Below are 27,041 nucleotides of genomic sequence, written 5' to 3' on the forward strand. Positions count from 1 at the left end.
GGTTCTTAGCCAGAGTGAATCAGAGGCCAGGCTTAGGTAAGCAAGATGGGGGTGGACCCCATCTCTCTCTCTCTTTTTTTTTTTTTTTACGTGTTTATTTATTTTTGAGAGAGAGAGAGAGTGTGCAAGCAGGAGAGGAGCAGAGAGAGAGGGAGACACAGAATCTGAAGCAGGCTCCAGGCTCTGAGCTGTCAGCGCAGAGCCTGAGGCAGGACTCCAACCCGCCAATCGTGAGATCACGACCTGAGCCGAAGTCCGACGCTTAACCCACGGAGCCACCCAGGCGGCCCTGGACTCCATCTCTCAATGGGAGGAGGTGTGAAAAGAATTTGCAGCCATCCTTAATCTACCACACCTTGGAAGCAGTGAAGCCAGGATTTGAATCCAGGTCACCTGACTCCTTCCTTTATAGTCTCTACAGGCTTAACCGCGAACCCTCCCAGCTACTGGAAATGGCCATTACTGATTCTGGCGTTTGAAAAGGCAGTTGGTGGCAATATCAACACCACTCGGATACCTCTTACTAAGGATGCCAGCGTTGGCTGCACCAAGCTCTCCTGAGAAGCGCCTCAGTCTCCCCGCTACCCACGGGAAGCCGCCGTCTTTCCTAACGGAAGGTGAGTGCCTTCGAAACCATTGAACCCAACGCCTGCAAAGCTTCACAGGTGCCAGGTGTCCCTCCTTCTGAGGTTGCTGATTCTTCTACCGTAAGATGCTGAGCCCTCGTTGAACCTGGACACGCAGGTTAGGAGTTCTCTGGAGGTTCTCTGATAAGTGCTGTTTGGAATCCTGGGCAAAGGTCTGTGCGCTTCGAAAACCACTTTTTTCCGTGGTTTCCTTTAGAAGCGAGAGCCCCAGCCACGTTCCCCTGCCACCCAACCTTGGTGACTGTCCCGACAGTGACCTGCCCTTTCCAAACATCCAGCCACACACTTCTCTTTGGTTCCTCTCTGCTGTTGTGTCCCATGCTCCTCCAGATTCTTCTGCGGCGCTGTCTGGCACTAGGATACCAAGGCATGATGGGTTTCACTGGGTATAAGAAAAGCCCAGTCGTCCTGGGGCACTGAGGGTCAGTCAAAACAGGTCAGGAGGAAGACATCTATAGAAAATGGAGGCACTGTCCCCAGAGGGGTCTTCTATTCCTTCCACACCACTGCAGTGTTTGTTCATTCCTCAGATCCTCAGGCTCCTCGTCGGCACCCGTGCCATGCCAGCCACTGTCCCCCTCCCCCCTCCCCACGGTTCTAAGCACCTCTTTCCGGGCCCCCCACCCTCTCTCCTCTGTGAGGCTCCCAGAGCCCCCTCTGGTGCAGAACCTCCTGCTTCCAGTGTTCATTGAATGAAGAAACCTTGCTGTTAAATTTTAGAAAAAGATTTTAAAGCTGGGGGGAGGAGGCAGCTCAGGGAATCTCAATGCTGCAAATTGGAGAGTTTAAAACCTAATTACTGTCTGGCCTCGGCCTCGAAAAAGGCCTCAATCAATATTTATTGAATGATTAAGCAAACTTTACATTCACACTGTTGGTAAATAAAAGGATTTTCCTAATAAGCAAATCATTAGAAGAGATTGCTAGAAGGAGTTTAACTTAATTAAGAGGACACTTCTCGAATGTGTTGTTCTATCCATTCCAAATAATAGGCTTCTTACAATTTTCAAGTGTGCCTTAGGTATTTGTTAAAGAATGTCTAAGACTTGTCTCCATTAGATAAGATTTCCTATCAGTTTGTGTTGGCGCTTAAAAGTAATAACAGTGAATGTCTTGTAAATGGCCTTTTCTCCCAACTTTCTACCGATTCAAGATGGAAATAACTTCTTTCATCCGCCAAACACCAAAATGTATCCTGGCAAGGTAGATCTTAAGAATACAGCTTAGTGTCTTCGTGGGTCAAATAGAGATAGTAATGGCCATCAGAGAACGGTCGTTGAGAATTCAACGAGATTGTGGCAGGAAAATATTTTGACAAATTTACAAATGCTTTTTAAACTGTGTACTTATTTCCTAGTGTCCCTTGCCCTCCTGATTCGGTCTGTAGTCTTTCCTTATCGCCTTGAAGTCAGCTAGCTTTTATTGCCTCAGGGGAGGAGTGATAAGGCAGAAAAGCCACAAAACTACTTAGGAGTGGTAAGGAGGCCTTTCGAACTGCCAAATTTAACCCTTGAATGATGGAAGCATCAAGTTTGTGGCATAAATATTAAACACGGAAAAACAGAAAACTAGGCATATAAAGATTATCAAGGCTATGGAAGGGAGGAGAGAAGCCAAAGGGAGGCAAAACATTGGTAGTAGTGTCCCTGAGAAAAAGGCTTACCCCAGGGAGGTGGCTCCAGGCAGCAGAATTTGTCAGGCAGAAGGGCTGAGCGGGGAGGTGGGAGTATCAGGCTCTCTCCAGATGCCGGAAACTGTGGCTTGTTCTTGGTGAAGTAGGAGGTAGTTTTGAGGTAGCAGAGAGAACCATGACTTGGAGGTGTGGAGCGAAGGAGTAACCCAGGCAGGGTCCTGATGGGATGTCAAGTCTGGCAGTTGGGATTGATAAAGTTAATTTGTATACCGGGACCCACAAAATGGAGGCTCACGTCACAAATCTAAACCCAAGTCAGCCTGTGCTTAGGAAAAACATCTGTCAGGGAAACCTAACACACACCGATCACAATCCTCCACCTCAGCTTTAGCGAGCTTACCTTACCCTAGGAAACAAGACCTGTTAGTCTTAGAAGGAAACCCTCATCAATCATGCCCTGTTTCCACATTGCCTCTTCTAACGCCCTATAAAACTCGCTCTTGCCCAAACACCCTTGGGAACAGTGCTCTACTACTTGTGAGGCACTACTCCCCTCGTCTGTGGAGGGTTTTCCCTTGAATAAAGGACATTAAACTCAAATTGCTTCAGCTCTGTCACTTGACAGGATGTAATGGCAGATGCCACTATGGATAGATGGACACCAGGACATGGAATCCCAGCCTCTTCCCATCACCTGGAAACTCAGGCAAAACCTGGAATAGAGCAGGAGCCAAAATCAACTGGAATTAAGTTTCTGCCACCCAGAAGAATGGGCATTAAAAATAGAAGTTAAAGCCATTTAGGGGCTCCTGGGTGGCTCAGTCAGTTAAGCACTCCACTCTTGATTTCAGCTCAGGTCATGATCTCAAGATTTGTGGGATTGAGCCCCACGTCAGGCTCTGTGCTGACAGTGTAGAGCCTGCTTGGGATTCTCTCTCTCCTTCTCTCTCCACCCCTCTCCTGCTCGCATGTGTTCTCACATGCTCTCTCTCCCTCTCTCTCAAAATAAATAAACATTTTTAAAAAAGGAATGAAAGCCATTTATAGAAAAAAGTAAATTAAAATACATTACTAATTTTACATATTTCATCCAGATCTTAAGATTTGCCCCCATCCTAAGATAATGATATAAGTACCTGATTATATAATATGTGCTCGATAAATGCTAGTTACTATCACTACCTTTGATCCCAAGACAAGATACTGAAGAAAGTCCTATTATACACTTTAAGAAAGGCCTACTACCAGATGTGAGGGCAATCTGGCTGAGACATCTGTCATTCCATTGATCGCCAGGGTTGATTTGATCTGGCTGGCTAAGTGGGTGTCCCCTTCCTCCCTTACCTCTCTGTGTGTTCCCCCCTGAAGCTGCACACTTGGTCAAAGAGGATAACCTTCCCCATAGAGGAGGACCATTCTTAGGTCGAGGGTGTCTGGGTAGTTGCACTCCCCTGCTAGAATCTCCAAACAAGCTCTCAAGGTCCATTTGTAGAAGAACGTATGGTAATCAAGCTTCCAAGACTCCAGACATATCCAAATGAGGTGCTACATGTGACAGTCTTCCTTTCTTTAAAAAAGGAGGAAGGAAGGAAGGAAGGAAGGAAGGAAGGAAGGAAGGAAGGAAGAAAAAGAAAGTCCTATTACTTTCCCTTAGAGAACCAAAGAGGGAAAGGGGGGGTCATTTTATTCTTGCTGAGGGACACTCAAGTTAGAACAGTCGTGGGAGGATGAGCCATCAACAACACAGAGAGGACAGCAATGACGAGCTTCTATGACTGGTAGGGCAAATTTCCTCTTTGCTTATTTTTTAACAGATTGAGTTGACTACATATGGTCTTCTAGAGAAACCACTATATAGTCATCAAAATCAGCTTCCTTTAGGGCACACAGTCAGACTACATTTCCCAATTCTCCTGAGAAGGTGGGTGGGATCTTGTGACCAATTCTGGCCAATGGAATGGGGTAGAAGCAGGATTCTGCTTCTTTCTCCCTAAAAGCCTTTCATGTGATCCTCTATAACTGGAGCCAAAAAACCCCGAGGATCTAGGAAACAGTCAGAGCCTGAGTCTCTGAGAAGCCACTTGGAGGAGAGCCATTGAAATAGGGCACTTGGGTTGGACTACTCCTAAGTAAGGAATAAACTTTCCTTGGGTTAAGCCATTGAAACATCATGGCTGTTTGACATAGCAGCCAACTCTAATGCACACTGTATAAATGCTAGAGTAAGGGTATGGAGTTCCTTCCAAATGTGATTATGGCTCCCTACCTCTGAACCCCCACTTTCAACCCTTTTGCTGCATTCAGCCTTTTTAGTAGCCTTCCCAGACATCCAGGAGTGGGTAAGTACAATAGCGGCTTGCTTGCCTCCTAAATGTTCTTTGGGATTTAGGCATTTAAGAGAGTGAACATGAAGTGGTTTCATGGTAAGAACTTAAAAATCCGATTGAGAGAATTTTCGTAAACAGAAGGCACGTTCGTAGCCATCTGGTTCAACCATTAAAATAAGTGAGAAGGAAACTGAAGCCTTGGGGGCACAGTTGTGGCTTAAGACCATAGGCTGGATAGCACTCACAGCAACATCAGCACCCACGTCTTCGGAGCTCCCACCAACGTGCCCATTGACGCCTCTGGACATCCAGTGCAACATTGCATCTACAACTCAAGCTCTAGGGTTGGACCAAACTGGGCCAAAGTTATGGCTCCTCTTCTTACCAGGCGGACCACCCCAGAAATAGTATTTTACACCTCTAAACAGAGTGTAACCCTATCTGTGAAGTGGAGATGATGATAATAATAGTACTTGGGGCACCTGGGTGGCTCAGTCAGTTAAGCATCCACTCTTGATCTCAGCTCAGGTCTTGATCTCAAGATTGTCAGTTGAAGCCCAGCACTGGAATCCCCACTCAGCGTGAAGTCTACTTAAAAATAAATAAGTAAATATATAATAATACTTTCCTCTTAGGGTTGTTATATCAACTAAACAAATTAATGCATTCGGAGTACTTAGCACACATCTGACCCTAATTCAATTTTGGGAGCTTCTGCCATTATTTAAAAGAATACCATGGGACCACTGGGTGGCTCAGTCAGTTAAGTGTCTACCTCTTGATTTCAGCTCAGGTTAAGATCTCACATTTCCTGAGACTGAGCTCCGTGTCAGATTCTGTGCTGATAGGGCGGAGCCTACTTGGGATTCTCTCTCTGCCTCGCTCTCTGCCCCTCCCCCACTCATGCACACACATGCTCTCTCTCACACAAAATAAATAAACTTAAAAAAAAAAAAAAAGAATACCAAACTTGTATAAAAACAATGCCACAGCCTTGAAAGAACAACATCCCACACAGCTTGGGGATTTCTTCCTTTGTGAACAGAACTCTGCGTTTTCTACTCATGCTTTTGAAGAAGTTCAAAAATACACTTTGCTATATTGATTATTTTGAGCTGAAGGCACTTGAAAAACAGCAGGTACAGGGGGAGGCTCTCTCTGAACTCCCCGCATCTGCCTAAAGACAGATCCTCTGAAAGGAACTCCATTGTCATCAACCCCCAACCCTCGAGTTTCATCAACCAGGGAAGACTGGCTCCTGTCACAGGAGAGGAGACTACGAGTCGACACCACACCCAGGCAGACTTTGTCACACACTGTCATACTTCCCATCTGTTCTTCTTAGGGGCCCTCCGTCTTTCCCCCAAGTCACTTACTGTCCCCTAAGTGACCTGCATCCGCACCCCCTTCTCTGTTAAGATGGTCTATAAGCTCTCAAATCTCATCTCTTTTTTAGGCATTTGCTTTTTTTTTCTCTGTGATGCCCTTATCCATGTAATATTAGAAATGAATAAATTTGTATATCTTCTCTCCCATTAATCTGCCGGTTGTCAAGTGATTTCACAGACCCAGCTATTGAAGCTAGGGGGATAGAGGGAATGTCTTCCCTCTCCTACACTTTATTTGGGGCATTGGCTCCCTTCCTTGTATGCCTGATTCTCTCCTCTACCAGATGGCAAATTTCTGGCTGTCTTATCTCTGTCTCTATCACTCAAGGCATGCAAGTGTGACTTGCACAAAATTGGTGCTCCTTTGAAGCGTGTTGGGGAGCAGAGCCTATCATGGGAAAGACGAATGTAAAGAACTTGTGAATCTTTAATACCCCATTCTTGGCCGGGGTTGACCAGGCCCCATCACTGCCTCCCTCTCCTGGGCTCCAGCTCTTGCTTTGAGGAAAAGCAGGCAGTCACTGTTGACTAGCTGAATGACCCTTGTTAGGGAAGATCTTGACCTTAATAAGCCCCAGAGAAGGTGGTGGCCCCAGAAATGTCTGACCAGCTCTGGCCACCAGCAGGCAGACCTAATTTGCTGGGCTCTTGCCGTCTCTCAGTTTCATCCTCAGGCAAGAACTGCTTTATGAAAACCAGAAGCCTGAAGAGTGTTGATAAGTCTAGCTCCTTGTTCCAGGCCTTACAATGCACAGTTGTGTGCACTCTGCCTCTAGATGCTGGCCTCGCTTTCAGAATCCTGACCACTTTACACTATAGCAGCACCCCCAGAGCAGGGAGAGTTGGGGAGGATGAAACTCAAAATAGACTGAGTGTAGTTCTGGGAAATGGGAAGATTTGAAACTACTTCTCTGAGAATCAGTCTCGCTGTTTGTTGATTGAATTTGAGGATTATCCAGGTGAATGAGAAGTTTCCAAGCCCCCTACAGCCTAAAAGCCCTAAGGGGACCCCCATTAGGAGTAAAAACTCAACTTTCCTTGGCTTGGGTCCCCACTGGCATAACCCAAAACTTTGGTTTCCTCTGGTGCCGATTTTAGGAGGCCCCAGAGGAGCATATGAGCTCACTGTCTTGGCTTTTAAAGCCAAGGCAAGGGCTGGCATTGCCACTCCTCCCAGAGGCTGCGAGGAAGCTGAGGTCCCAGCCAAGAGCCCTGACCCCAGGCTCCCAGCCCTGGAAATACCAGCTTACAACCTACACCCCCGGAGGTCCTTACTACCCAGTGGGCCACACCATGTGCCCCTTGGGGCGGAGTGAGATGGGCCTCTCCCCGGCCCACATGGCACCGTGGCCCCTTCACACCCAAGTAAACTCTACCCATGCTAGCTGTGCAGTTCAGACCTGAGGCCGGATCCTGTCTGTCACCTGGCAGGCCAGTGAGTATAATGGGGTGCTTGGCTAAGCAAAGCTGATATTTTTTTTAGCCCCTGAAGCAGCAATTTAAGGGCTGCCAGCTGCTTCCGGGACTTGGCGGAGACAGGAAGTCATCGTGAAGCAGATTTTTTTTGTTCTAGGAAGATACTTGGAGTGGCCCCTCTTGGTCATGTTCATGGTAAGGCTGCTCTGGAAGAAAAGGGTGCAATCAGGATCTTTTGTGGAAGACAAAGTCCTCTCTACCCCCTTCATATGCAGAACTGTTCTCAAGGAAAAGAGGAGGGCCAACTTGCAGACAAGGTCCAGGAACTCTCTGGAGCTCAGGGACGTTAAGGACGCTGAGTAGAACAGGAGCCCACCTCCAAGGAGGCAGCACTGGGTATGACCAGGGATCAATCAGAAGCCCTGATGGCACGAAGGCTTGCCTGGTCCTGCCACCTCCTGGCTTCTCCACCTGCTCTATGAGGAGGCCCGGCTTTGAGAATAGGGACAGCACATGAAGAGCCTCCAGCATGTTGGAATCAGTCAAACAGCATCTGAAAGTATACACGCAGAAACACTTCACAGCTATTTGTGCACTGACATTCATAATGGCATTATTCATGATAACCGAAGGGTGGAAATAATCAACACCCCAGATGAATGGATGAACAAAATGTGGTGTATCCATACAATGGAATATTATTCAGCCTCTCCAAGGAAAGAAATTGTGTACCATGCTACAACATGGATGCACCTTAAGGACCTCACGCTAAGTGAAATAAACCAGTCACAAAAGGACAAATGAACGCTGTAGGATTCCGGTTACATGGCCTACCTAGAGTAGGCCAATCCATAGAGAGAGGGTAGAATGGTGGTTGCCGGAGGCTGCGGGGAAGCAGGGAAGGGAGCTATAACTTGATAGGCACCGAGTGTCAGTTTGGGATGCTGAAAAAGTTCTGGAAGATAGTCAGTGGTGATGGTTTGACCAATGTGTGAATGTATTTAATACCACTGAACTGCATACTTAAAAATGGTTAAAATGATAAATTTTGGGGCGCCTGGGTGGCTCGGTCTGTTAAGCGTCCAACTTCGGCTCAGGTCATGATCTCACGGTTCATGAGTTCAAGCCCCGTGTCAGGCTCTGTGCTGACAGCTCAGGGCCTGGAGCCTGCTTCTGATTCTGTGTCTCCCTCCCCTCAGCTCCTCCCCTGCTCACACTCTGTCTCTCTCTCAAAATAAATAAAGATTAAAAAAAAATTTTTTTTAATGACAAATTTTATGTTATGTATATTTTATCATGTATACACACACACACACACACACACACACACACACACACACACACAACCCAATTAGCAGAGAGGTAATGTGGGACTTCATTCTTTTTTTAAGTTTATTTATTTAGAGACAGAGAGTGCGAGCAGGGGAGGAGCAGAGACAGGGAGAAACAGAGAGTCCAAAGCAGGCTCCACATTGTCAGCACGGAGCCCGACACGGAGCTGGAACCCGCGAACAGTGAGATTGTGACCAGAGCAGAAACAGAATTGGACGCGCAACCGACTGAGCCACCCAGATGCCCCAGAGAGGTAATATGGGACTTTAAAAGTAGGTGACAAAAACAGTTTTTTTAAAGAAAGGTGCTGAACCTTCTAGGCAGGACTGGTTAAATGGAAACAAAACAAAACAAAACAAAACAAAACAGAAACACCTTCTAGGCAGGCCTGAGGCCCTAAAAACAAAGAAAGAAAAAAACCCCTTCAGAATTCTGCTTTTCTAAAGGCCTCAGGGTGTCTTCAAGCCATTAGTTCTAAATGTTAGCGTGACGCACCAGGGAGAGACATGCTCTGGGGTCCCAGGCATTCCCCTTCCCCTCACCCAACCTCAGGGACCAAGAGGTGATCATAGAGCGCTGACACGGGTGTCCTGTGGAGGGGGGCAGAACATACCTCCCCAAGATATGCCTCCTCCGCATGAAGACTATTTTGAGCTAAAGACAGTTGAGACGACGCAGATACAGGAAAGGCTCTCTCTCCTCCCCCTATTTGCCTAAAAAAGCAGAATATAGATTGGTAAAGGTGTCCCTCCTCCCCCTCTCTGTCAGGAAGGACCAAAGTCCATCACTGGACGCTACCCTAGACCCTTATCAGCCCAGAGACAGCACCAGAGGAATCCACATCACAGAACATGCCAATACCAGCCTTCATCTTCCATTAGTTTCCCCAGATATTTGCCTTCGCGCAATCTACCCTTGGAGGTTCAAAGTCCTTTTCCTCCCTCTTGTCTCTTTTTCAAAGGGGCACCCGGGTGGCTCAGACAGTTAAACGACAGAGTCTTAATTTCGGCTCACGTCACGATCTTGCAGTCGTGAGGTCGGGCTCCGAGCTAAGCAAGGAGCTTACTAAAGATTCTCGGGGCACCGTCTGGGTGGCTCAGTCAGTTAAGTGTCCGCCCGACTTCAGCTCAGGTCATGATCTCACAGTTAGTGAGTTTGAGCCCTGCACCAGGATCTGCGCTGACAGTGAGGAGCCTGCTTGGGATTCTCTCTCTCTCTCTCTCTCTCTCTCTCTCTCTCTCTCTGCCTCTCCCCCAATAGCTCTCTCAAAATAAATAATAAACTTTAAAAAAAAAAGATTCTTTCTCTCCCTCTATCCATCTCCTGTGCTCATGCGGGCTTTCTCTTTAAAAGGAAAAGAAAAAAAATACATTGTTATTTTGTTCTTTTGTTGGTCTCAGAGCACTGCATGTGTATGCATGATGCACACATTAATAAAGTCCTGGAGGCCTGGGTTTCTCAGTGGGTTCAGCCTCAGGTAATGATCTCACCGTTCATGGGATTGAGCCCTGAGTCCAGCTCTGTACTGCCAGCCAGGAGCCTGCTTGGGATCGTCTCTCTCTCCCTCTGTCTCTGCCCCTCCCCCACCCACACTCTCTCTCTCACTTGCTCGCTCTCAAAATATACAAATAAACATTAAAAAATAAATAAATAAACTCCTGCTTATTTTTCTGTCATTATTCTATCTTTGGTTAGTCTAATTTACAGAGTTGCAGCCAACGAAGTTAAGATGTTAAGAGGGGGGTTGTGTCCTACCCCCACAATTGGGAAGACTAGAAAAGTTCAAGACAAGTGCTGGCTGCCCCTGCTCCTGATTTGATGCGTTTGCTATTTGCTATTTGCAGAAAGGAACTTTCGGAGGGACTGGAAGCTTTCACATCTTGAATATGGATCTCAGTAGTAGTTGCCCAGGTGCAAAAATTCACAAAGGTGTATACTTAAAATTTGTGCACTTCGCTCTATTTACATTATATCTCAATTTAAAAAAAAAAAAAACAAAAAACAAAAAACAAAAAGCTTACCCCTCAGAAATTCTAGATTTAAATGGTCTGAGGCAGGGCTCAGGCATCAGTATTTCTAAAGCTCCCCAGTTAGTTCTAATATGTAGCCAGCCCTGAGAAACACAAGCATATCCTTGTGCAGGCTGGCTGGTGACTGATCTATGCCTGGCTTTTGGAGGCAGCCTATGTAAACTAAGTGAAGTCCAGGGGTTCTAGGGCAATCCATGGGGTGAGAGAGAGGAGCATTATACTTTGTGAACTCCTATCTGTCCTCCTAGATCCTTCTGAGATCTCCCTCTCCCCTTTCCCCATATAGGTAGATTTTGCAAATCCACCCTGCAGGCCACCACCCAGGGACTCATCAGCTTTTGCTTGGATATCTGAACTCCAGTGACAGGGGCCTCCCATGGCAAAAGCCAGAATCCAAGACTTCAGCCTCCAGTGCCTCTGGCCAGAGCATCACCTCCCGGTAAGCCCGAGAGTCAGAGGCTTATTGCTGCGGGAAACCAGGGCCTACTGCTTCAACCCGGCGTGTAGACACATGGCCTGCAAGAAAAGGGGGTACACAGTAAGGCAGGTGGGGGGGGGGGACACAGACGTTTCCAAGGACCCTGGAGAAAAATGAGCGAGATAATTTTGGCTGGGGAGCCCTGAGTAAATGCAGTGTAAAAGCTTTGTGACTATGGCCTGGGGAGTCGTTGGAATGAGTATTTATGGCTGTATTTTTCATTGAGCTTGGCTAGAAGACTTCAGAAATGAAAGATTTTTTGGCACCGGAAGCTTTGCACCAACCAGCATATCTCTAAATTAAGTAGTGAAGCAGACAGGCTCTGAGTTACTGGACACAAATTTCATGTCACGGCGTGAAAATTCAACCTTCTTGAAATGAGTTCTTGCAATTAGACATTTAAAAATACCTAATGAATACCAATGAAGAAAGGAAAAACGAGGTGGTGTCTACTCAAGTAGCTCTTTGATGGCAGAAAGAGAGCGTAGAGTTCATTTGCAGGGCAGCCCACGGCAGGGACACCCCTTCTCTTCCCTTTCTTGAAGGTCAGAGTCACCCTAAACCACTTACGGTTTTCCTGAATAACTTCCCAGAGTCTCCTAAGCAGTTGGGATACATCTAAGACACACCGTCTTTACCTCGACCCCAAAATAAAAGTGGGACCCCCTCCCACGCCCCTTGGCCCTCCCCTCCCTCACTGCACCGCCTCTGCTGCCCGCTGGTATCCCCAGCCACCCCCTTGTCCCCAAACCCCCCCTACCGCCACCAATTTCACTTCTCTTATTCATATGTTTTCTCTCTCTTTTCTTCTTTGTCTTCTTCCCTTTTCTTCTGTGTTTCAGCCCGAAGTTCCAGTCATTTTGTGCCACCCTCGTGACTTGCACAGCCTCGATTCATTTAAATTTTTTTGACATTGATTTTTTTTTTTCCTTTTGGCCCCCTTTTAAAAACGTGAATAAGATTACTTTTTAAAAAAGCTTTCCATCAGGGAAAAATCAGTACTCCCTGCTATAAGCAGGAGGAAATTATAAAACAGTAAGACAAATACAATGAAAACGGCAGCAATAGTATGAAATTCTAGCTGAATACTGCTGGTGACTGGAGGCTCAGAGCTGGAGGCCTACCCGCCCTTGATTAAGAGATGAGATAGGAAATGTTAGAGAGGTGTTGAAGACAGACTAGCACCAAACTGAGGCTTTCTCCTTTACATGATCTGAAGCGTCAAAGGGACAATCTGGGCACTGTTATTTATTTAACGCTGTGCCCTTGGATCATTTTGTGTAGCCCAGGGAATCATGATGGGAAGTGTCTGTACGCTGCCCTTTGTGCTCTCTATCTCTCTCTCTCTCATTTCTTCCAGTTTCCATTTGTTACCTCATTTCCTCCCATCTCTTTCTCCTTCTCCCCCCCACCCCCATTTTAGTAGAGTAAGCAAGTACTTCTGTTATATTCAACGTTCTAACAACCCATGAGCAAAAAGACGCTAAAGAATTCAAACCAGGAAACATGACCCAGAGAGGCTCCTAGCCAGGCTATCTCCCTGTCCCATGAAAGCCTTGCTCCCGGGGGCTGGCCCTCTGCCTCTCCTCCAAGACAGCTTCATGTACTCAGAACTAGGTATGACTTTCCTCTCTCACATAGTTTTTGGATACAGTGTCAGAAAAGGAACACCAGTTAGTGAGTGGGGATGCAGGGCCCAGGTCAGCCACTTGGCCCTCCCAGGTCACACCGTCCTCCCCTGCCCCGGGCAAACCCAGAGAAGAGTAGCTCAGAGAAAGAGACCCATCCAGCAGCTTCTCACCACAGCACACAGTGGGATGGCCGTGTCTCACGGATGAGGTATGACACTGTTATAAGGTAAAATCGTGACTTCCGTAAAAATATTCAAAAATGAACACGTGTTAAAGAATTTATTCTGCTCAAATGATATGACAGAACCAGGCAGATCGATGTTATAACTGGTTCAAAGGAAAAGTCAAAACAGCACAAATTTACATGGAGTAAGGGAATGTTGAGATGAATTGCAAATGAGGACAGAAGTGGGCTTTTTTTTTCCTGCCAACGTGGTGGGGGTGGGAAGAAGTGGAATCTACCAGATAGGACAGAATTTACATCCCTATCAACTACCTACGATTTGCGGAGTCGCAAAATAGCTTAAAGGCAGCGAACAGGGCTTGAATCTGGCAACCCTGGAGGGTGTGCTGTAGATGATAGTACGGATGATTCCGTTTTCCACTGAAACACAAAATTGTTTCTACATGAAGTTTCGAACCCAGGGGAGACCCCATTCATTTGATTAGTGTTTCCCTAAGATCAGCTCCTTGGAGTGTACATCTCCCCCACCAGCCTTCTTCCCCCCACCCCGCACCCCGTCCCCCCCGGCAGGTAAGGCTGGGAGCAGATGCTTATTTGACAATAGGTGAAAGGACGGTTGGGGACTTGGGTTCTAGATGTGACTAGTCATTAACTAACAGCAGCAACAGCATGGCCTGGCTCAGGTCACCTAACTCTAGGTCCCTTCATTAAATGAGAACCGACAACTACGGGTGGGGGGAGGGCGGGGGGCCTTAAGGTTTCTCTAGTTCGAAAGTTCTAGAATTCTGGGGAGTAAGAAGCTGATGTTCATAAATCTTAAACTAGTCCAAGGACTTCTGGCAAGAACCTAAGAGGCAACCCACAGACTGACTGATTCACTGCCCCCCCACCCCCCAAGTCAGTCACTGCCCCTGCTCAGTGGCAAGTAGGATACTATCTTTGGGTTCCTCCTTTGTTTGGTATTCTTACCCACTCCCTCCCACCACTCTTTAACAGTTTAGGGCCCCTGACCAATACTGCAGAGACCTGGTTCACTGGCTGAGAAGATCTCTTTCCCTTTTTCACATGGTTTTCCAGAGAGTGGCTGCAGAGCGAAACCACGCACAGATCTCTCTTCCTACTCGGCGTTTTCCCCCAGGGCGGGCCGGCTGCACAGGCTCCACACGTGGCAGGCGGAATGGGAGACATCCAGAGAAGGCTCAGGGAGGCTGCACACCCGGGCCAGCCACGCACCACCCCGGGGATGACCAGGGCACGTGCCACCTAAAGGGCGCGCCCAGCAAGGCCTCAGGGGCTCCTCAGTGGGCCCCCACGGCCCCCACGGTCGCCGCCGCCACCGGGCAGGAAAAAGTGTGAGTCACCCCGGGGGTGGCATGCCCAAGGAGCAATTAACACGACGGCTCTCCCACGCGGCTCTCCTGTGCCCAGGGGCTGGGCCAGCAAATAGTCCTCAGCCCTTCCTCCCGGCCCGGGGAGTCTCCTGGCCTCGGGAGCAAGGGGTAGGAGGAGCCAAACCCGAGAGGGGGAAAAAGAATCTAGTTTCCAGTCGCTCCAGCCCTAAATTCTCCCTGAGACTGCCAGAAAAGATGCTAATAAAAGACCAGTTGTGTGGCCAGAGTGTTTTCTTCGGACTTCTGCCCGGGGAACTGGAGAGGAAGCCCACAAGCGAGGTCACCAGTCCCATCCTATGGCAACACCTTTTGCTCGCTACTGACCCCTCCTGGGGTGATGGGGACAGCCGGTGGCGGGCTGGGAGGCAGCAGAGAGCAATAGGATTCACCTGGACACAACTATTGGGTTCTTAAACCCAGCCTCTGTGGGAGGATGCTTACCTAAACTTCAGGCCACAGACTCCGAGGCTCTAATTTTGGCAATTCTCTTTCCTCCAAGGGGCCCCAGAACCTTTCACACGGGACTTCTCTTTTTCCTGAATCTCCCTAACGTTTTGTCCTGGGGAAATGGAGGGGGGCATTGAGGACCCTTAGGAGAATGAAATGAACATAGTTAGGTGTTAGCAATGTGACCCTAACAGCAGAGCAAAGGGTGGATTTGGGGGCAAGGCTAAGATCAGCCAGGGATCCTTAACAGTTCTTTAGGTTATTGTAGGCGCTGACTCTGGCTTTAGCAAATACCCCTTCGAAAGACCTGGAGGGGCTGCGGGAGGGCAAGGGCACTAAATGGAAAGAAGAGGATAGGGCCTCCTGATGGGATGGGTGCGGTGAGGCTGTAGAGGGAGAGAACAGACTAGCACCACTTCCCCCCTCCACGCCCTTCTTTCTCCGAGAGAGTTGATTTTTGCTGACAAAATAAATGCTACATCCTTCTGGCAAAACAGGACTCTAAGCGGAAGGGCAAGTGTGAGACGCAGAAAAGAGAACGAGTGTTGATTTGATGTTGAGAGATGGGTTCACTGACGTGACTGAGAAGGACTTTGGCATCAGTCTGTTCAAAGGCCAGCTTGGCCTCTGCTGAGCTGTGACCTGATATGAGATGCTTTGTCTTTCAGCCTCGGTTTCTTCACCTGCAGAGAGACTACAACACCCACCCCATGGGGCTTTAAATTTTTTTGTTTTTAATGATTGAATGATTTCCATTGCTTAGTGCCTGGTAGTTCAGGACACAAATGCTCAAAAAAAAAAAAAAAAAAAAAAAGAGTAATAGGCAACCGAATGCTATAAAAATAACTGCATTGATTGTTACTATGAGCCAGACATTATATTAAGCATTCTACATAATCTCATTTAATCTTCTCAACAGCCCCATAAGGTTGGTATATTATGATCTCTGGTTCACAACTGAGAAAAGCGAAGCACAGAGAGAGCTTAAACACCTGACCAAAGTCACGCAGCTGATAAGCCAGGACTCAACTGTAGATCTGACTCCAAAATCACAGACTTTAACAATCACACTGATGACTTCACAACACATAAAGGTCAGGGCACAGAAAACAAGTCTTGGCCTGAGCTACAGATTGAGGAGTTGTCAGGATTTGGTAACAGTCGAAACCATATTTATAGATGGAATTATCCGAAAGAAGCGAATACAATTGAGGAGAGAAGGAAAGACCAATGTTTCCAGTGCAAAGAAAGAGAAGAAACAGACCGAACGGGAACAGCCAGAGGTAGGAAGGGGTGCGGCCAAGGGAGGAGGGCAGGCTTCAAGGAGGGGTTGGTCAACAGGAGCGCCGTGGGCAGCCAGCTGTGGCCTGAGAGGAGCCCCGTAATGGGTCCTTTGAGATCTTGGCAAGAGCAAGGGTGAAGCAGAGGCCAGGCTGACGGGAAAGTTAGAAACAGGCAGCAGATGAGACTTGGAGGGAGAGTGAGAGAGGGTGATCGCTATAGGTGGGTGCAGAGGGAAGGGGGGTGGCCTCTGGATTTCTGATGAATGCACTGAGATGGAGAAAGGCTTCTTCTGGCAGCAGGAAAGGAGATGCATTCTGAGGATGCAGGAGAATGGGGGGCTTTCTGGCTGATGGTCTCTCTTTCCTCTGTGAAATTGGAAATCAGCTGCAAAGGGAGTACAGTGGGAGCCCGGTGGGCAATTTGAGAGCCATGGTGAAGATTGCAAGCCAGTGCTGTGGAGAAAGGGGGCAAATGCTGTCAGGCTAGCCAGACTGGGTAATAGGACCGCCAAACCCGGGTAACCTGCTGCAGAGGTTAGAGACTGTGTTGGGAATGGCCAATGGCCTTATTTTGGGGTGCATTTCCCAACAACTTCAACAGCCCCTGATAGGGTCACCCACCATCCAAGTTTACCCAAGGTGGTTCTAGTTTTAGTACTTGAAGTCTGGGATCCCAAGATTTCTGTTAAAAAGAAAGAGGAGGGAGGTGGCCGTTGAGGGCAAAGCCAACAGTGTCCATCAGAGAGGCAGCAGGGGGCAAGTGGGGTCTGAACGCCATTGTAAAAACTATTCAACTGTAGGTTTTCACCTGCTCAAATTCTCCCTGTTTCTCTTCTGCCTGAGATATGTTATATACTCACTAGCTCTAACCAGTGTTGTAGCAAACCTGTCATTTCTTCAGAAAAATCCTCTATCCAAGCATGTCAACCCCCTGAGCCTCGAACACACTTTGTACTTTCTCATTTTCTTGCCTTTCCCAGTCCTTGGAATATAATAAACCCCTCCCCACCCCACCCCCCCACCTACCCTCTAACAGGTAGCCAGACCCCACCATCCATCAGAGCCTGGCCCAAACCTAATCACTTGGTCTATAACCACATAATATTAGTGCCCTGAAGAACCTTTAAGACCATCCAGTCCAGTATCATGTGTCTTCAGGGATCTCCCTGTGTAGACATAGCTCCTGGAGAGTGGGTCCAATTTTACACTTCTCAGGGGTCCTCTTAGCCCCCAGCACAATGACTGATACACACAACACATGCTCACTAAGTACTTATCGACTGACAGATTAATCAATAAATGCTCACAGACTGAGGAGTGAGTGCAGCCCGCCTTGCTTTTTGAATCTGCAGACAAGCTCTCAGGAGAGAGGGCTGAGGAAGGTGGGGAGGAGAGGCTGGCTGTGAACCAAGGAGGCGCTGCTGGGCAACCCTGGGATGTCGGGGTGGGAAAAAGAGCAATTACATAGCCGAAAGCCGCAGAAATTCTCACCCCTCAAATGGATGCATTAAATGACAAATTATAACCCTTGATTGTCTTCTATAATACACTTTGATATCACCTCTGCTAAAGGAACTGTGCCCGCTGCCACACCCCTCACTGGCCATTTTTATCCCAGCCCTTAAGGTTGGGATCTTTGGTGGGAGGGAAATGAACAGGGATCCTTGGACTGGCCCAGGGAGACCTCTCTACGAAAGCTGCCTTTCTGGGCCCTGAGAGGGATGGGAGCCCCGGGCTGGGAGAGGCACTCTTCATTCTTGATGGTGGCAATGCAGCAGGAGGAGGTCTGGACCCCCCGTGATTATTCTGGATTTCCAAAGAGCCTGGAAGATCCTGAGGATTCTACTCTAAGATCTGAGGATTCTTCACAGTTAGGTCTCGTTTCAGTGATCAGTGGTCCTGGCCAGGCTTGTGGGTGTTGACAGTTCATCAGCCAGCGAGCAAACATTTACCGAGGGCCCGCTTATTGGGGGACAGCACAACAAGCACAGGAAAGAAGCCCCACGAGGAGCTCACAGAGTAAGTGAGGCCTCAACACCCACAACCATTAGCAGATATGACAATAATGATCTGTGCAGTTCGACTGCCCTGGGCTTCTGAGCCCCAGCCGCCTTCCAATTCTCTTCAAAGGCTTCACAGCCCCAGCCACTGGGGAGGGTGCCACCAGGTAGCACAGGAAGAGGTCACTTCTCGTTTTGAGGATGGAAGGGGAAAAACGGAGTAGCAAGGCCATGTTCCTGCCTTAGGGGGCAGCCAGCTTGACAGGAGGAAACGAACCTAAAGAGAAAAACATACGAGGAGGCACCAGGCAGGGAGAGACAGACAGATGGAGTTTAAGTCTCTAGCTGACCAGCATCCTCCCAGCCCCCCACCTCCACCCTGAGGCCACAGGATCTAGCTTGGAAGTTTCCTCAGGTTGGTTATGATGGGAAGGACATGCTACCCCAAAATATGGCATCTTAGCATATTGAATATTTTAGCCTGAGGGAACTGGGGAGAAAAAAGCAGAAGCAGGAAAGTCACTCCCAGTGCCACCCTCCCCTCCACCGCCCCCCCCCCCCACCAAGACTGTTCCCTGAAACAAATCATAAAACCCTCATGTGCAAGGTGCCCTTGCTATACTCAGAGGAAAGTGGCATCCTTTTTTTGTTTATTTATTTATTTTGAGAAAAAGAGAGGGAGAGAAAGAGAGAGAGATCGTGAGTTGGGGAAGGGCAGAGAGAAAGGCGGGGAGAGAGAGAGAATCCCAAGCAGGCTCCATGCTGTCAGCTCAGAGCCTGATTTGAGACTTGAACTCACATACTATGAGATCATGACCTGGGCTGAAATCAAGAGTCAGACGCTCAATCAGCTGAGCCACCCCAGCACCCCAAAAGAAGCATCCTTATCTCTGATGACGAAGGGACGCCAAGAAGAACCCTACAACGAGGCCTTACTAAGTTTCCCCCCAGTTTACTACAATACCTCATACTCCTCTACTCCTTTATCTTACTCCTCTGTGACTGTCCACTCTTCGTCAAACCTAGCATAAAATACTCAGGTTTCTTCAGGTCTTCATTTCCTTATGAAGGTTCCTGTGTCACACAAGACTTAGATGAACTAAACCTGTATGCTTTTCTGCGGTTAACCTGTCTTTGTCAGTCTAATTTTCAGACACGGCCAGGGGCCCTAAGAAGGCTGAGGAAAACGCTTCCGTTCCCTAGTCATCTGCTTTCCCTGCTTTTTATTTTTCACCAGTGCAAGCCGGGTGCCCACACTTGTAGTCAAAGGAGCCCCAGGAATGGACACAGCAGTGTTCAGTGAGGGCTGGAGTGATTCTGGAGGATGGCCTTGAAGGATGGAGAGGAGAGCGAGCGGCCCAGGTGAGGAGGAGGAAGAGGAGGAGGAGAAAGAAGGCTCTACAGAGACAGGAGCAGGGATAGTGGCCACACAGGCCAGAGGGTGGGTCCAGAAGAGTGCTGTGGAGGTTGGGGGCCCGTGGGGCAGAGGGCAGGAGCGAACTCTCTCTCCACGGGTCCTGGGGCAGGGAGCTTGGGTTTCTGCTGGTGAAGGCAGGGCCCTGAGCTCTGCAGGAGGCCGGCAGCTGTCTGACTGGCCGCACACTTCCTCTCTCCACGGTAATCCCTTTCCACTTTATAAAGCAGAGCTGGGACTGCACACTCACATTACACCGTGACTAACCAGCAGTCCGTCCTATAGCTGGCGTTATTTCATTTTCGCATTCTGTCCGCATCCCCTCCAACCATTCTATTCTTTCGACTGGCTTCTAAGCCTCAGCTTTTCTTACTTCCCATTTTTAAAATGTCTCGAAGCTTGCTCATGCTTGAGATTCTCGCCCTGGGGAGGAGTGGCAGCTGAAGGACCCTAAGTCTTACTTTTCAGCATCTGTACTGGACGCCCTAGCCCAGCAACTTTAGAATTTCAAACCAGACAAAGGCAAGGTTCTGGATGTTCTCATGGCAACCCTGATTTACATCCCAGAAGGAGCCTTCTGGATCACCAACTGGATCCCGGGGGGTGTTCGCTGGGCAGTGTTTTCATCAGAGGCCTGCTTGCCAGCCACCTCTGAGATCCGCTGGGGCCTGAGACAGCCAGCCTCCCCTCCCTGCCCCACCCAATCTCTGACTCTTCTGACCTTGCTTCTTCCTGCTGCACCAAGTGGGGCCAGCCACCCTCCCGGACTCAGTCCTCTGTGACTCAGTGGAAGCCAGTGGCCACTTCCCCCCACCCCTCCCACACTCACATTCCAATGGCCAGCTCACTGGCTTCCTGGCACTCGACCCACACCCACCAGGCCTCTGCCTAGAGTAAATAGTCATCTCTTTATGGGATGGTTTACCAGGGTCAGGGCCAGCCCTGTATTGGAAGGGGTCACGTGTATCTTAGCCTCTGAGTGCATGTCTTTCTTTCCACAGCTAACAGCTGACCTCTGTGAATCTTCCTTTTGACCCCTGGCTGACCTGGGACATTTTGTTTAAGGGAACTAAAGACTTAGTCCTCAGTATCGTAGCTAGCCTAGTGCTAGTTCAATACATTTGAAGAAAAGAGGGTTTTTTTGTTTTGTTTAGTTTTTTTTAAGAAAGAGATTAATACATGGAGGGTAATTTAGGGGTACCCAAGGCTTCCCCAGCACCTGACAGACCCTGCACCTCCATGAGGGTTCACTGGGGCTGAGTTAAAGGTGGGGTTGGCAATACCTGGGCTGAAGCCTCTGCTCTTTCACTCCAAGGTCTCAAGGGCATTGTGTGACTCACCTGAGCCTCCTTTCCTCACCTGTATGCTGGGTATGGTAGTTCCATTTTTCATCACTCCAGGATGTACAGTTTTTTACCTTTTAATATCCCTGGAACTGGGCTATGGCAGGATATGTCTTCCAATCGATACAGAAATAGGGAATTGTAATACTGTTTGCTACAATGCCCCTCTCTACAGGAGCATGCATCCCATCTGCTGAGCTGGGGGGAGTGGCCCTGTGACTTGCTCTGGCCAATGGGGTGTGTAAGGAAGTGTCATGTGTCACATCCTGGGTGAAGCTTTAAAAGACAGCTAGTGGGGCACCTGGGTGGCTCGGTCTGTTAAGCGTCCGTTTCCTGATTCTGGCTCAGTTCATGATCTCACCGTTCGTGAGTCCAAGCCTCACGTCAGGCTTGTGCTAACTGTGGGGAGCGTGCTTGGGATTCTCTCTCTCTCTCTCTCTCTCTCTCTGCCCTTCCACTGCTTGGGTGAGTGCTCTCTCTCTCTCAAAATAAATAAACTTTAAACAAACAAACAAACAAACAAAAAAGGCAGCAAAATTCCAGATAGAGGCTGTCCCAGGGTGAAGACAATGTGGGGCCAATGGGCATTTAAGGGGAGAGAGGAACATAAGCCTCTTTAGCCATTGAACTTTGGGGTTCTGTTTTCACAGCACACTCTTCCATATCCTGACTGGTATTGCATCTTCCAGGTAATTGACAGATTTTTTTTCTTTCTTGACGGTGCGTAATGACGCAACTCCCAAAGGACGGTAATGTCGACTCAGTGAAACACGGAAGTACCTCTCCCAGACCAAATGAGTTAATCCCTGAGCACAATGCTTGCCTACAGTAAGCGTTTGATTCATGTGTGCTATTGTTCTATTTCTAGCCCTCTGCACATGGCCAGTGTTCATTATAGGTTTGGAGTAATCTGATGACACAGAAAGTTGACAGCCCCCTCAGATCCCTTGTGGAGTGAGAAAGGGTATAAGTAAGTTCAAGTAAAGTGTGGCTTGGGCACTTGCTTTGAGGGTATAGGTGTTTTCGACAGCCTTCCCGAAAGCCAGCCATTAAAAAAGCCACTTGTTTTGGTAGGTAACTAGGAATGCTGATTTTTTTTTTTTTCTTCTTGTTAATTAACAGTTTGTCACCTGGGACATGAGAAGGTGGGAGAAATGACTAAATCGTGGGATGGCAAGTTTTTGGTGCAACAAAATAAAGAAATTCCATACTCTTTGTAGATGGAACAAAAATTAACAGTCTTGAATTTCTGCGGAACTGGGTACGGGCTGCAGACCCGGTCTGAAGAGATCAGACTTCCAGCTAATTCTTCACCTTCTGTATTATACCCCTGTGCTTTGGAACAGCTCTCTCCAGGAATTTTATAGCCAACTCCTGCAGACCTGAGGGCAGGGAGAGAGCTCTGGATGCGGGGCTGAGCCAAAGCACAACCATGAGGACGGGCAGGTCTGTCCCTGGAAAGGCCCACCCCTTGGATATCTGCTCACCCGCAGCTCCTGGTGCTGCCAGCCTCCTGCTTCACTTCCTCCACTCAGGAAGATGACAAGTCATTTGTCCTAAAGCGTTAGTGACGTTAGTGACGTAGGCATTACTTCCTCAGGAGCATTTGCATCTTAAAAGGGAACCTAGAAAGTTAAAAAGGAAATTACAGGTCAGGTTGTAGGGTTGTGTTAGGTGTCTGTTAATTGCAAGAAACAGAAATTCACTCAAATTGGCTTACGTTCATTTTTTTTTAATCTTTTCTTTTTTTTTCTTTTTATCTTAGTGCGAGTGGAGAGAATTTTTTTTTTAAGTTTATTTATTTGGGAGAGAGAGAGCAGGGGAAGGGCAGAGCGAGAGGGAGAGAGAGAATCCCAAGCAGGGTTCACGTTCTCAGCACGGAGCCCAATGCGGGGGCTTGAATTCGTGAACCTGGGATCCTGACCTGAGCCAAAATCAAGAGTCAGATGCTCAATCTACTGAGCCACCCTGGTGCTCTCAAGCTGGCTTAGGTTTAAAAGAAAAGGCTCATTAATAAGAAACTGGCATTCACATGAAACTTGATTGCAGATAGTACAGTTATGACCTCAAGGGAACAGAAATGTTCTCAGGTAGCTGCCGTCTCCAACTCTCTCTCACTCTCCAGGGTTCCATGGTCTCTCATCTCTCCTGCCTGTGTCTACTTCAATCTTTTCTCTCAGCAGACTGTGTGAAAAAAACATGCAGTTATCAGCACACGGCCCCATAGTGGCTGCCCTAAAATGGTGGCCTCAGAACCTCACAAGTGTGTGACTTTCTATGTCAAGCCTCAACACCGACTAACTAGAGTTTTTCTAACCTAATTCCTAAGTCCTGAGAGGGAGGACCTGGCTTCATATAGCCCATAGGTGATTCCAATTGGGCCAGTTTCTCTAAAAGACAGCATGGTTCATGTGTCATACCAAATTTGGTTCAGCAGCATGTGGCAGAATACCAAAATAAGAGCAGCTTAATACATGGAAAAGTATTTCTTTCCTATCTAAGAGTTGAGCAGTCCAGGGACTGGTATTAGTGTGGCCTCTTGATCACTATCTTGGTATGTGGCTAACATCCTCAAATTTACCTCATGATCCAAGATGGCTGCTGAAGCACCAGTCATCACATCACATTGGGTTGCAGGCTGGAAGGAAGAAAAGAAAGACTAAAGCTCTCTCCCACTTCCTGCTGAGTCAAATCCCTTTAAGCAGCCTTATCAGGAGTCCCACAGAACACTCCTGCTTACATCATTGCCAGAATCTAGTCACATAGTCACACCTGACTACAAAAAAAAAAGTCTAGGAAATGGAGGAGTTTTTGTTTTTGTTTTTGTTTTTCTCAGCCACAGTCAGGAAGGAAACATAGGACATCTTCAGTATGTTTTTTTTTCTTTCTTTCTTTCTTTCTTTCTTTCTTTTTTTTTTTTTTTTTTTAGTATGTTTTTAAGTTTCCTTTCTCTGTAAGAAACGTAGGCCACTTTGGAAATTTAAAAAATAAGTAAAAGAATCACTTTGGAAAAAACAAGAAAACCCTGAAAAAGTAAGGTCAGCGTTTAACCCAGAGGAGTAGTATCTGGAGGTGGAATTTCAGGCATCAGAGAGATAAATGGTGGTGTTTTAGAAGTGGGAGTAGAGACCTTGCCAGAAACCGTTGTCATTCCACGTGAACATACGGAAGGCCTACACAGTTTGTGTGAGAGTCTTGTAGGCATGGATGTCCATCCCCTTCTCTACTTGAAGCCGAAATTGGTCTACGTGTCTGTCCACCTTTCTCGTCTCCATTTGACCGTGTTATTCATGGAACATAATATTCACGGTCCACTCTGATGCGGTTCTCTCTTCTTCTCCCCACAATCACCCCAGTGCAGCTACTTGAAAACTCTCTCCAAAATGTAAGGCAACCCTGTTACTCTGCTGATTATATCCTTCCCAGGCTCCCTGACCAAGGCAGGGAAACTCTCTCCCTATGGAGCCCCTTCCCTTATTTTCAGCCCTGACTTCTGCCTCCTCCCTTTCCCCAGATCCAGCGTTCAAGAAGCTGCTCCCTGGGATCCTCTGAGCCTCCTTTGTCTACTAAACAAATTCCTACTTTCTCTTCAATCCCCTGCTCAAACCCACCTCCTCTGTGAAGCCTTCCTTGATTACGCCCAGGCGCAGCCCTTTTTCTCGTTCTTTTGTGTCCCTGTGACCCTTTGTGTACCCATCTCTGCCTGTTTCTGTCAGCAGGCCTCTCTTCTCCACCAGAGCATGAACTTTTTCAGAGAAGGTACTGGGCTTTATTCCTCTCTGTGCCTTGGTGCCAGGCACAAAGCCTAGCGTGACCTAGGTACCCAGTGGAAGGCAGTTACAAAGCAGTAGACCATAATGAGCACAGACTCTGAGTTCAAAGCCAGGCTGGGCTACTTACTGTGACTTAACATCTCTATGCCTCTTCCTGTAATTTCCCTTCCTGTAAAAAAAGGGGAAAATGATACTTCTTATCCCACAAGTTTTTGTTGACGTTTACATGAGGAGACATATACAAAGGGTTTGTCACTTGCTATGTGTAAGTTATTACCATTATCTTTACTGTTTCTGAGGGCACACATAGCCCTCCTCCTCCTCAGCTCAGTGATTTTGATTAGGCAAGACTATCCCTCTGAGAGATGCAGGCTGATGTTACTGAAAGATATTTTGTGTCAATGACACACTGGCATGTTGACTTCCTGGAGAAATTCAGGAAAGTTACAAAACTCCATCTCTGTGCTTGAACGCACTTGCATATTTCCTCTGCTCTTGTCCATTTGTAGGGAGCACACTGAGTAACCCAGAGGGTTGGAAAAGTCTCGGCTGGAAAGGGTTAATCCCAGAGCCTTAGAAGGAATCAGGCCCTGGGGAAAGTGGGGTTTCTAGCGATGATGGAGAATGAGGCCTTTCTGCATCCATCTGAGGTGCTGGGAGGCATCGCCATGGTGATGCAGAGTGTGGGTCCGCTTTCCATTTATGTGGGGCTTTTTATCTCTCCTGTGCTGGTGAGGTTCAGTTATACTACATTACGATGAAACGAGGCACAAAGGGAAATGCTTTGTTCAGCCAGGGTGGCATGAGAAGTTATTGGACAGGCAGGGACTTGAGCCCTGATTCATGCAATAACAAATATTTATGGAAGGAGTCTGTTCTGTGCCTGACCCAATCCCAGGTATGGGGACTCAGCAGAGAACGAGTCACCTCTAATGGGGACGGCAGGCAATAATCAAAGGAGCAAATACATGCTATATCTCACTGATTCTAGGGTGCCCCTCCACTTTAAAATGTCCGAAATCAGAGTTCATGTGTCCTATAATTAGCGGTGGTCTTAAGAACATTTTTTTCTTTCACAGTGATACATAAGACGATGCTGCATTTTACAACAACTGATGGCATCTGTGATTTAATAGAATACAATAATATGTTTCAGGGAGTGGCCTCCTAACCCTCCTCGATGCTGCTTTATTTCCCTTCTGGGCAAGTTATAGTAGAAACTTGAAGCCTGAAATGGACAGTGATTTCTCTGACTGATATATTTCTGGAACTTCCTTAGAAATACTCCGCTCTCTCAGTTATATTTCTGTGATCTACTTTCCTTTGAAACCAGTAAAGATCCTGCCTGTAACAGTAAAGAATTTGTTTGGCTGCAAATGAGAAGAAAATCCAACCAATGTTGACTTACACTAACTTGTTTAATCCTAGGGCTGGCGCAGCTGCTGAAATACGTCATCAGATACCCAGGCCTCTTCTGTAATTTTGCTCTACCATCCTCGGCTCATGACTCTAGTCCTCATGGTCACAAAATAGCTGCTGCAATTCCTGGCCTCACAGCAATGCTCCCAGTGGGAAGAAGGAGGAAGGGCAAAGGGCTCATTGGTCCTTTTGTTTTGTTTTGTTTTGTTTTTTTCAAGTCAGGGAAACAAGCTTTTCCAGAAGTCTCACTTCGCTGACTTTACCTCCATCTCACAGGTCACTGTGATGTCCCACGCTCACCCTGAGGTAGAAAGGGTGACGAAAAAGACAGATGTGGATGAAGATGAGAAGCAACAGTATCTGCTCTGCTGAAGAAACAACCATGCAGTTCTATGAGTGCATCGCACATATGTGTGGGATAACACTGGTGGTGGGAATCAGAAGGAAGAGGGGATACGTTTCCCACTCCTGAAGGGAAATCACTAGACAGATTTGTCTCACCTGAGAATGCGACAGAAGCTAGTTAGTACACATTGAGACAGAGCCTGGGTTTCTTCACACTTGTCTCCAAATATCCAGCCAATTTGAGAAACAGGGTGACCTCATGGACCCTGGCCACATGTTACTAACTACCAAATAAGGCGGACATAAACATTTCAGATCAAGGTGATGAACCTCTAACTGACAGAGGGTCCATTCTTGCCGGAGAGACTGAAATGACTCCAAGAAGACAGCAGAAAACAAGAACACAGGATTGCTAGATGGGGAGCTTCATGAAAGATGGAAAAAGTCACCTTAACCACACATGTCTTGAAGGCAGGCCTCTGGACTTGGGTAAGGCCCACCCAGGTCCTCCCATCAAGGGGAGGGGGAAGGGAGGCTGGATCAGAGGAGGGACCCTGGGC

The 27,041-nt window shown here is 47.7% G+C and overlaps 1 long non-coding RNA gene across 1 annotated transcript; it reads left to right on the forward strand.

The window, feature by feature from the left end:
- The first annotated feature begins 15,980 nt into the window (after window positions 1-15,980).
- LOC125936279 (uncharacterized) lies at window positions 15,981-26,308 on the forward strand. Its single transcript, XR_007461982.1, has 3 exons — window positions 15,981-16,187; window positions 19,425-19,549; window positions 26,146-26,308. It is a non-coding gene; the product is annotated as an uncharacterized LOC125936279 (long non-coding RNA).
- The last annotated feature ends 733 nt before the right edge of the window (window positions 26,309-27,041 follow it).

This window comes from Panthera uncia, assembly GCF_023721935.1.
Source record: "Panthera uncia isolate 11264 chromosome A3 unlocalized genomic scaffold, Puncia_PCG_1.0 HiC_scaffold_11, whole genome shotgun sequence".
In the NCBI taxonomy this organism is placed as follows: domain Eukaryota; kingdom Metazoa; phylum Chordata; class Mammalia; order Carnivora; family Felidae; genus Panthera; species Panthera uncia.